The following is a 10,572-nucleotide window of genomic DNA, read 5'->3' on the forward strand; positions in this document are numbered from 1 at the left end:
GCCACAAGGGAAGCCCTGTATGCAGAGTACATCATGCAAAATGCTGGGCTGGATGAGGCACAAGCTGGAATCAAGATTGCCGGGAGAAATATCAATAACCTCTGATATGCAGATGTCACCACTCTGATGGCAGAAAGTGAAGAAGAAATAAAGAGCCTCTTGATGAAAGTGAAAGAGGAGAGTGAGAAAGTTGGATTCAGTTCAGTTCAGTCGCTCAGTCGTGTCCGACTCTCCGCGACCCCATGAATCACAGCACGCCAGGCCTCCCTGTCCATCACCAACTCCCAGAGTTCACCCAGACTCATGTCCACAGAGTCGGTGATGCCATCCAGCCATCTCATTCTCAGTCGTCCCCTTCTCCTCCTGCCCCCAACATTTCCCAGCATCAGAGTTTTTTCCAGTGAGTCAACTCATTGCATGGAGTTTCAGCTTTAGCATCAGTCCTTCCAATGAACATCCAGGATTGATCTCCTTTAGAATGGACTGGTTGGATCTCCTTGCAGTACAAGGGACTCTCAAGAGTCTTCTCCAACACCACAGTTCAAAAGCATCAATTCTTCGGTGATCAGCTTTCTTCACAGTCCAACTCTCACATCCATACATGACCACGGGAAAAACCATAGCCTTGACTAGACGGACCTTGGTTGGCAAAGTAATGTCTCTGCTTTTTAATATGTTATCTAGGTTGGTCAAACTTTCCTTCCAAGGAGTAAGCGTCTTTTAATTTCATGGCTGCAATCAACATCTGCAGTGATTTTGGAGCCCCCAAAAATAAAGTCTGGCACTATTTCCACTGTTTTTCCATCTATTTCCCATGAAGTGATGGGACCAGATGCCATGTTGGATTAAAACTTAACATTCAATAAATTAAGATCATGGCATCTGGTCAAATCAGTTCAGTTTAGTTCAGTCACTCAGTCGTGTCCGACTCTTTGCGACCCAATGAATCACAGCACGCCAGGCCTCCCTGACCATTACCAACTCCATTAGTTGACTCAAATACACCTCCCTCGAGTCAGTGATGGCATCCAGCCATCTCATTCTCTGTCGTTCCCTTCTCCTCCTGCCCCCAATCCCTCCCAGCATCAGAGTCTTTTCCAGTGAGTCAACTCTTTGCATGAGGTGACCAAAGTATTGGAGCTTCAGCTTTAGCATCTGTCCTTCCAATGAACACCCAGGACTAATCTCCTTTAGAATGGACAGGTTGGATCTCCTTGCAGTCCAAGGGGCTCTCAAGAGTCTTCTCCAACACCACACTTCAAAAGCATCAATTCTTTGGCGATCAGCTTTCTTCACAGTCCAACTCTCACATCCATACATGACCAATGGGAAAACCATAGCCTTGACTAGATGGACCTTTGTTGCAAAGTAATGTATCTGCTTTTTAATATACTATCTAGGTTGGTCATAGCTTTCCTTCCAAGGAGTAAGCGTCTTTTAATTTCATGGCTGCAATCAGCATCTGCAGTGATTTTTGAGCCCCCAAAAATAAAGTCTGACACTGTTTCCACTGTTTTTCCATCTATTCCCCATGAAGTGATGGGACCAGATGCCATGATCTTTGTTTTCTGAATGTTGAGCTTCAAGCCAACCTTTTCACTCTCCTCTTTCACTTTCATCAAGAGGCTTTTGAGTTCCTCTTCACTTTCTGCCATAAGGGTTGTGTCATCTGCATATCTGAGGTTATTGACATTTCTCCCGGCAGTCTTGATTCTAGCTTGTGCTTCTTCCAGCCCAGCGTTCCTCATGATGTACTCTGCATAGAAGTTAAATAAGCAGGGTGACAGTATACAGCCTTGACGTACTCCTTTTCCTATTTGGAACCAGTCTGTTGTTCCATGTTCAGTTCTAACTGTTGCTTCCTGACCTGCATACAGGTTTCTCAAGAGGCAGGTCAGGTGGTCTGATATTCCCATCTCTTTCAGAATTTTCCACAGTTTGTTGTGATCCACACAGTCAAAGGCTTTGGCATAGTCAATTAAGCAGAAATAGATGTTTTTCTGGAACTCTCTTGCTTTTTCCATGATCCAGCAGATGCTGGCAATTTGATCTCTGGTTCCTCTGCCTTTTCTAAAATCAGCTTGAACATCTGGTAGTTCACGGTTCACGTATTGCTGAAGCCTGGCTTGGAGAATTTTGAGCATGACTTTACTAGCGTGTGAGATGAGTGCAATTGTGCGGTAGTTTGAGCATTCTTTGGCATTGCCTTTCTTTGGGATTGGAATGAAGACTGACCTTTTCCAGGCCTGTGGCCACTGCTGAGTTTTCTAAATTTGCTGGCATATTGAGTGCAGCACTTTCACAGCATCATCTTTCAGGATTTGAAATAGCTCCACTGGAATTCCATCACCTCCACTAGCTTTGTTCGTAGTGATGCTTTCTAAGGCCCACTTGACTTCACATTCCAGGATGTCTGGCTCTAGGTGAGCGATCACACCATCGTGATTATCTTTGTCGTGAAGATCTTTCTTGTACAGTTCTTCTGTGTATTCTTGCCACCTGTTCTTAACAGCTCTGCTTCTGTTAGGTCCATACCATTTCTGTCCTTTATCGAACCCATCTTTGCATAAAATATTCCCTTGATATCTCTAATTTTCTTGAAGAGATCTCTTGTTTTTCCTATTCTGTTGTTTTCCTCTATTTCTTTGCATTGATCGCTAAGGAAGGCTTTCTTATCTCTCCTTGCTATTCTTTGGAACTCTGCATTCAGATGCTTATATCTTTCCTTTTCTCCTTTGCTTTTCACTTCGTTTCACAGCTATTTGTAAGGCCTCCTCAGACAGCCATTTTGCTTTTTTACATTTCTTTTCCGTGGGGATGGTCTTGGTCCCTGTCTCCTGCACAATGTCACAAACCTCCATCCATAGTTCATCAGGCACTCTATCAGATCTAGTCCCTTAAATCTATTTCTCACTTCCACTGTATAATCATAAGGGATTTGATTGAGGTCATATCTGAATGGTCTAGTGGTTTTCCCTACTTTCTTCAATTTCAGTCTGCATTTGGCAATAAGGAGTTCATGATCTGATCCACAGTCAGCTCCTGGTCTTGTTTTTGCTAACTGTATAGAACTTCTCCATCTTTGGCTGCAAAGAATATAATCAATCTGATTTCGGTGTTGACCATCTGGTGATGTCCATGTGTAGAGTCATCTCTTGTGTTGTTGAAAGAGGGTGTTTGCTATGACCAGCGCCTTCTCTTGGCAAAACTCTATTAGACTTTAGTCTGCTTCATTCCATGCTCCAAGGCTAAATTTGCTTGGTCCCATCAGTTCATGGCTAATAGATGAAACTGTGGAAACAGTGACAGAATATTTTTTTGGGCTCCAAAATCACTGCAGATGGTGACTGCAGCCACGAAATTAAAAGACATTTGCTTCTTGGAAGAAAAGCTGTGACCAACCTAGACAGCATATTAAAAAGGAGAGACATTACTTTGCCAACAAAGGTCCATCTAGTCAAGCTATGGTTTTTCCAGTAGTCATGTATAGATGTGCGAGTTGGATTATAAAGAAAGCTGAGCACCGAAAAATTGATGCTTTTGAACTGTGGTGTTGGAGAAGACTCTTGAGAGTCCCTTGGACTGCATGGACATTCAACCAGTCCGTCCTAAAGGAAATCAGTACTAAATATTCATTGGAAGGACTGACTCTAAAGCTGAAACTCCAATTCTTTGGCCAGTTGATGCGAAGAGCTGACTCATTTGAAAAGACCTGCTGCTGGGAAAGATTGAAGGCGGGAGGAGAAGGGGACGACAGAGGATGAGATGGTTGGATGGCATCACCGACTCAATAGACATGAGTTTGAGTAAACTCCCGGAGTTGGTGATGGACAGGGAGGCCTGGCGTGCTGCAGTCCATGGGGTGGCAAAGAGTGAGACACAACTGAGCAACTGAACTGAACTAAGCGGCTGGAGGAAAGAAACGACAAGTGTCAGATCTTTTTCTCTTAAAATTCTGTGTTGCTATGACAACACATGGTTCCACCTGAATTTAACTTTTCTCAAACCTTGAACTAACCAATTCATTTTTCTTATGGAAATATTTTTCTTAAGCTATGTTAATGAAACTATGTATTTGCTTTGCAACTTGCCTTTCTTCAAAATGGTTCCACCAAAGAGTAACTTTTGGCTGATAGTAGCTCAACAAACCAGTATTCAAATCAATTGTTTTATGGCCAGGGGATGACACCTCCTGCCATCCTATCTCAAAAATGCATTTTGTGGGCGAGGGGCCTGGTGAAACTCTCTCAGCCTTTAGGTGTCTCTCTTACCTGATCAACAGCATTCTAACAGATATAAAACAGCTTGCTAAAGACTAGCAAGGAGGTCACTCTCCATCCCCCTTCTGATGTCTATGTCAGAATCTTTCTCTGTCCCTTTTTCACTTTAATAAAAGTATGCTACCCAAAAGCTCTTGAGTGATCAAGTCTGGTCCCTGGTCCTGAAGCTAAATCTTCTTCCTTGGAGATCACGAATCCAACACCCTCCACCATAAGGTATCATGGCGATGGTTGCATGACGAGAACTACTTAATGCCTCTAAACTGAATACTTCAAAGGGGTTAAGGTAGTAAATTTTGTTATATGTATTTTATCACAATTTAAAAATGTTTTACAATAATGACTAGAAAATGCTTTCATTGTGGTATACACAGAAAGTGCCCCCAAAATAATAAACTTTATGCCTGCTATGTCATTAAATTTCCTGAATGGAGGCCCATAATTGTCCCATTATGTCATGAGGTCCTTTCTGGGGAAAAGAAAGCATATGGTGAGATGAAATCATCACAGTTTTTACAAAAGGAAAAATCTGGAATATTTGAATCATTGTGGCTTTTGTTTTCCAATTACATTTTTTTTTTTCCTATTCCTCCATTTAACCAAATCTTAACTATTCTCAGTAGGAGTCAAGACAACTCAACCTCTCACCCCTACATTGTTAGCCGCATCCTGACCTTAAAAACTTTCTACTTAATCTGAGCCCATGTGTAGACACACCCCTCAATGCCATATTTACCACATCCTAAAATTCTCTCCAGTCACTGGCAGCTTCAGACTGCAATATTTCTCCAAATTTGGTCACCCCTAGATTTGTTTCTCTGCATGACATCTCTAGCTAGTATTTGCCTCTGAAAATAAATATATTTTAATTGAGTTCACTAAATAAAATGATTTGTTGAATTGTATCATGCTATTAATATCTATAATTGTAATGATATTACACATTTCTTTGCAGCATTCAGAAAATGACAATAAAAGTGAAAATTTGTGAAGAGAGGAAAGATGGAAAAAAGAAATATATCTCACAGATTAAGCATGTTCATTTTGGCTGTCTATAATTTATTTTCTACATGGCTTCTGATCTCTGTCTTAAGAGTAGAATTCTTTATAGTCATTAAGGAAGAATTCTAAAATCTAGAGATGTAAAATTATTAATATGCAAGTGAAGTTTTCAGCTTTATTACACTGCAAGATATGCAATTATAAACTAATTATTCATTAATTCAACAAACATTTATTGAGTGTGTACTGCGCCTCCTCTGCACTAAGTTACTTCTTTCTTAGAAGGTAGCACACAGGGACAGCACATTCTTGGTTTAAAAGCAAGTGGCTTTCTATAAAAGAAGATTTCTTAGGTGCTAATTTGTGCAGCAGAGAGATTGTAAAACCAAATGATTTTGTGCCTGGGTCAAAGCAGGTTTATGTTTCAGCTTCAGTACTCCCTGTGTGATTCCGGGTCAGTTTACTTCACTGCCAAGGCTTCAGTCTCCTTATCTGTTCATTGTACACAATAAAACTCTCAGCCTCAGAAATCTCTAGAATGGAATGTGATCATGCACAACATCTGGAACATGGTGAACATGCTAGAATTGGTTTTTGGGTTTTTGTAAACACAGAAGAATACTTTGCTCAAAGCACAAAGTACAGTGCACAGGCTCTGGATGTGCTGGTCGGGGCTGGGAGAGGAGGACTGAGTGCCAGCCCTGCAATCCAGTTCCCTAGCCTGCTCCCAGGCCCATCCATTTCAAGCAGCCAAAAGATACTGCAGTGACATGGGGTACCTGGAGGGTATTATGCCAAGTGAAATACGTCAGGCAGAGAAAGACAAGTACTGTATGTTACCACTTACATGTGGAATTTAGAAGATAAAGCAAGCAAATGAATTTTTAAATAAGTAATAAAGTAATGGTACCCCACTCCAGTACTCTTGCCTGGAAAATTCCATGGACAGAGGAGCCTGGTAGGCTGCAGTCCATGGGGTCGCTACTAGTCGGACACGACTGAGTGACTTCACTTTCACTTCTCACTTTCATGCATTGGAGAAGGAAATGGCAACCCACTCCAGTGTTCTTGCCTGGAGAATCCCAGGGACAGGAGAGCCTGGTGGGCTGCCATCTACGGGGTCGCACAGAGTCGGACACGACTGAAGTGACTTAGCAGCAGCAGCAGCAGCAAGGATCTCACAGTGATTCGTTCTGGATTCCAGACTTCCCATCTCACTTCCAATATAATTACCTGGAAAAAATTCTTCTTCTAGTGTGTCCAACTGAAATGAAGCTGACATGCACAAGTTCCCCAAGATCACACAGAGAGCTGGCAGCAAACCTGGTACCACGTTGAGAACTGAGAGAAGAGCAGCGTCACCAGCCTGAGGATGCTGACAGCGTCACAAAACTCAGACTTAAAGGCGTGAGCGACTTCTCTCTCACACTTCTAGTCCCTCATCCGAGTTAAGAGAGAAAAAAAATGAGAAATGTTTTCTGAGTTCCTTGGGGAAATTCAGGATGGAGGAGGTTACATTAGATCACCAACCAACAAAACAGAAAAGGGGAGGTGATACCTTGACTTTTTCCAGCTTGTAAATCTAATTCCTATCAATTCCTATCAAGTGATCTCTCTGAAGGTGAGATTCATCTCTGTTAGAACTCAAAACCAAGTGCTTCTCGACTGCTCTCCTGGCTCTGAGAAGAGACATTTCATTCATCAGAAGTGCTATGAATTTTATATTTAAGGGTTCATTAAAAAGGTTGAAAGAGCATTGTCTGTCATTGTCATATCCACATTATATATCTCACAAATGTTAAGAAGTTAGGGTGATAGTTTATTTCTGATTTTTTTTTAATTAAGGAAAAATTACTATAGTGTGTGAATAGAGAAAAGAGGGGAAATGATTATAGCTGTTTTTTTTAAAAAAAGCTAGTTATAGAATATATAAATTTGTCAAAGGGATATATTGGGTGGGTCTTATTTGTTTATTGGAAGGTAATAGGGGATTCAACATTGTTTTCAAAATGATGTTGCTAATACAGCTCTCCCAATTCTCGAAAGTCACTCAGTTGTGTCCAACTCTTTGTGACCCCATATAGACCATGGCATTCTCCAGGCCAGAATACAGGAGCGGGTAGCCTTTCCCTTCTCCCGGGGATCTTCCCAACCCAGGGATCAAACAAAGGTCTCCCACACTGCAGGGGGATTCTTCACCAGCTGAGCCACCAGGGAAGCCCAATTCTCTTCTAAAGGGATTTTTATTACCGTCACAACGTTGCTGCTGCTGCTGCTAAGTCACTTCAGTCGTGTCCGACTCTGTGTGACCCCATAGACGGCAGCCCACCAGGCTCCCCCGTCCCTGAGATTCTCCAGGCAAAAACACTGGAGTGGGCTGCCATTTCCTTCTCCAATGTGTGAAAGTGAAGTCGCTCAGTCGTGTCTGACTAGTAGCGACCCCATGGTCTGCAGCCCACCAGGCTCCTCCATCCATGGGATCTTCCAGGCAGGAGTACTGGAGTGGCTTGCCATTCCCGTCACAAGGGTAAAGTGTCACATTTACCACTAGGTGGCGGCAACATGCTATCCACAAACTTGCCCATACTCCGGTCAGCTAGGGCAGGAAGAGCTGGAATGGAAGCCTTCAGAAACAGGAAACTGCTGTGGCCATTCTGTTTCCTAAACTAATAAACCCTTTAGAAAGGTAAAACTCAGTGAAGACTTCTATACAGCCCTTTTGACAAGATACTCTTGATAAATTGGAACATCTGCAATAGATTGCTTCCACTAGGAAAACTGACCTTCTATGTCTTGGCCTAACTGACCATGTCAGAAGTTAGTAGGCTGAAAGAACACATTCAAAAAAAGAAGTCAGTAGGCTGAGATTCCCCTCTTCCCCACTAGAGAATACTGAGTTTATTAATATCTGACACTAGGACTCTATATCTGAGTTGAAGAAACAACTCCCACTTACAATCTATGGTAATCCTAGGGTAAAATTGTCTAAGTATTTGCTTTCTTTGAAGACTGATACGATTGGTCCCTCTGTGGCTATGGAGCAGATAGGGTCACAGGGTATAGCAGGGGTTGACCTCTACCCAGGGTAATATCTTGCCCCTTGGGATAAGGTTGATAGCCCAGGCTGAATATCAGAAGCACTTGAGTAACTTTGTGAAAATTCTAGAGCTCTGTAATACAGCCTACTGCTGCTGCTGCTGCTAAGTCGCTTCAGTCGTGTCTGACTCTGTGTGACCCCAACCCCATAGACGGAAGCCCACCAGGCTCCGCCATCCCTGGGATTCTCCAGGCAAGAACACTGGAGTGGGTTGCCATTTCCTTCTCCAATGTGTGAAAGTGAAAAGTGAAAGTGAAGTCGCTCAGTCATGTCCGACTAGTAGCGTCCCCATGGACTGTAGACTACCAGGCTCCTCCGTCCATGGGATTTTCCAGGCAAGAGTACTGGAGTGGCTTGCCGTTGCCTTCTCCAAATACAGCCTACAGTTTGTTTTAAAAAGCCTTTCCTGGTAAGCTGATGCACAGTCAGGGTTAGAAAAGAAAAAAAATAGCAGTGGAGTCAGGCTTCCTGCAAGACTTGTTCTGTAGCCAGAGGGTCCTGACTGTTCTTCCAGCACCCAGCCACCTTGTTTCCTGTTCACACTGGGTTCACACAAGGCCTGATTTTTAAGTACCTCCACCTTGGCCTGAAATGATACAGTATTGAAGGCAGACTTGACAGCTCAGCTCCTCATTCATGATCAGCTGGATATTCTTTTCTTATTTTTGGCATAATAATAGTAATATAATACTTGACATGAATTGAACAGTTACATGTATTCTAACCATCCCATGAGATAGGAACTACTATTATCCTTATTTCACAGAGGAAGGAACTGAGGTTTAGACAGAAGTCTGGGATAGACTACAGAGCTCAGAAATGGAGAATCATGACCAGAGCCAGTTGTTTAAAACGAAAGCTTCTGTCCAGCCAAAACTCTTTCATAACACATATTTCTGTTAGCTATGATGGAAAACCTCATGGAAGAACCTGATTGATAATTGTAACTATACACACACATTAAACAAAATCTAATGAAATTTGGAAGTAATAATAGTGGAAGTGTAATAACCCTTGCATTATTTCTAGCTCTAGCAGGAAATGGGCTTCCCAGGTGGCACTAATGGTAAAGAACTCAGCTACCAATGCAGGAGACATAAGAGACATGGGTTTGATCCCTGGATCAGAAGATCCCCAGGAGGGCATGGTAACCCATTCCAGTATTCTTGCCTAGATGATCCCATGAAGAGCCACAGTCTGTGGGGTCACAAAAAATCAGAGACTGCTGAATCAAGGTAGCATGCACACATGTACGCTAGCAGGAAACAGATGCTATCTCCAAGCTGAATTACTGAGAAGACTTCAATAGATTATAAAGTTGTGGACAGAATTTTTTTTTAAAGCAGCAAACAAGAAGTGGTCTAGTACCCTGAAGTCAGTATGGGGAAGAGATGGGAAATGTTTATGGAACTGAGAAAGGAGGCGGGGGGCTACACAGAGGGGCTTCCCGACTGTAGCTTTCGCCTTTGGTAGCAGGACCCATAGGGAGGCACCTGGGAGATAAACCCTCAACCTGACTCTGCCTTTCTTCTGCTTATGATCCCCACTTGGCCAAATCCCAACCAGAGGGCAAGAGAGTCCTTCAACTAATCCAGCTAGTTAGCCTTCCCTGAGGACAGAGCAGGGGGGAGGGGGAACCTAGGAGAGTAAACAGTTTATATCCGGAAGATTTGTATGAACTTAAACTGTGTGAAGAAAGCTGATCGCCGAAGAAATGATGCTTTTGAACTGTGGTGCTGGAGAAGACTCTTGAGAGTCCCTTGGACTGCAAGGAGATCCAACCAGTCCATTCTAAAGGAGATCAATTCAGGGTGTTCATTGGAAGGACTGATGCTAAAGCTGAAACTCCAATACTTTGGCCACCTCATGCGTCGAGTTGACTCATTGGCAGAGTCTGATGCTAGGAAGGATTGAGGGTGGGAGGAGACGGGGACGACAGAGAATGAGATGGCTGGATGGCATCACCGACTCGATAGACATGAGTTTGAGTGAACTCTGGGAGTTGGTGATGGACAGGGAGGCCTGGTGTGCTGTGATTCATGGGGTCGCAAAGAGTCGGACACGACTGAGTGACTGAACTGAACTGAAACTATGTCAATAGGCACTTGGTTGAAAAATAAGAAGTATTACACTCCAAAATAATGATTGGCAATCAAAAATAAATAGAACTACCCTAGTAACTACCTATTACAA

General features: G+C 42.9%; 1 protein-coding gene across 4 annotated transcripts in view; it reads right to left on the bottom strand.

The window, feature by feature from the left end:
* Positions 1-10,572, bottom strand: part of C5H4orf17 (chromosome 5 C4orf17 homolog) — a 66,168-nt gene that overhangs the window by 36,117 nt on the left and 19,479 nt on the right. The gene's annotated exons all lie outside the window — the stretch shown is intronic.

Source organism: Moschus berezovskii, chromosome 5 (assembly GCF_049115385.1).
Source record: "Moschus berezovskii isolate FMDL1 chromosome 5, NW_MosBer_1.0, whole genome shotgun sequence".
Taxonomy (NCBI): domain Eukaryota; kingdom Metazoa; phylum Chordata; class Mammalia; order Artiodactyla; family Moschidae; genus Moschus; species Moschus berezovskii.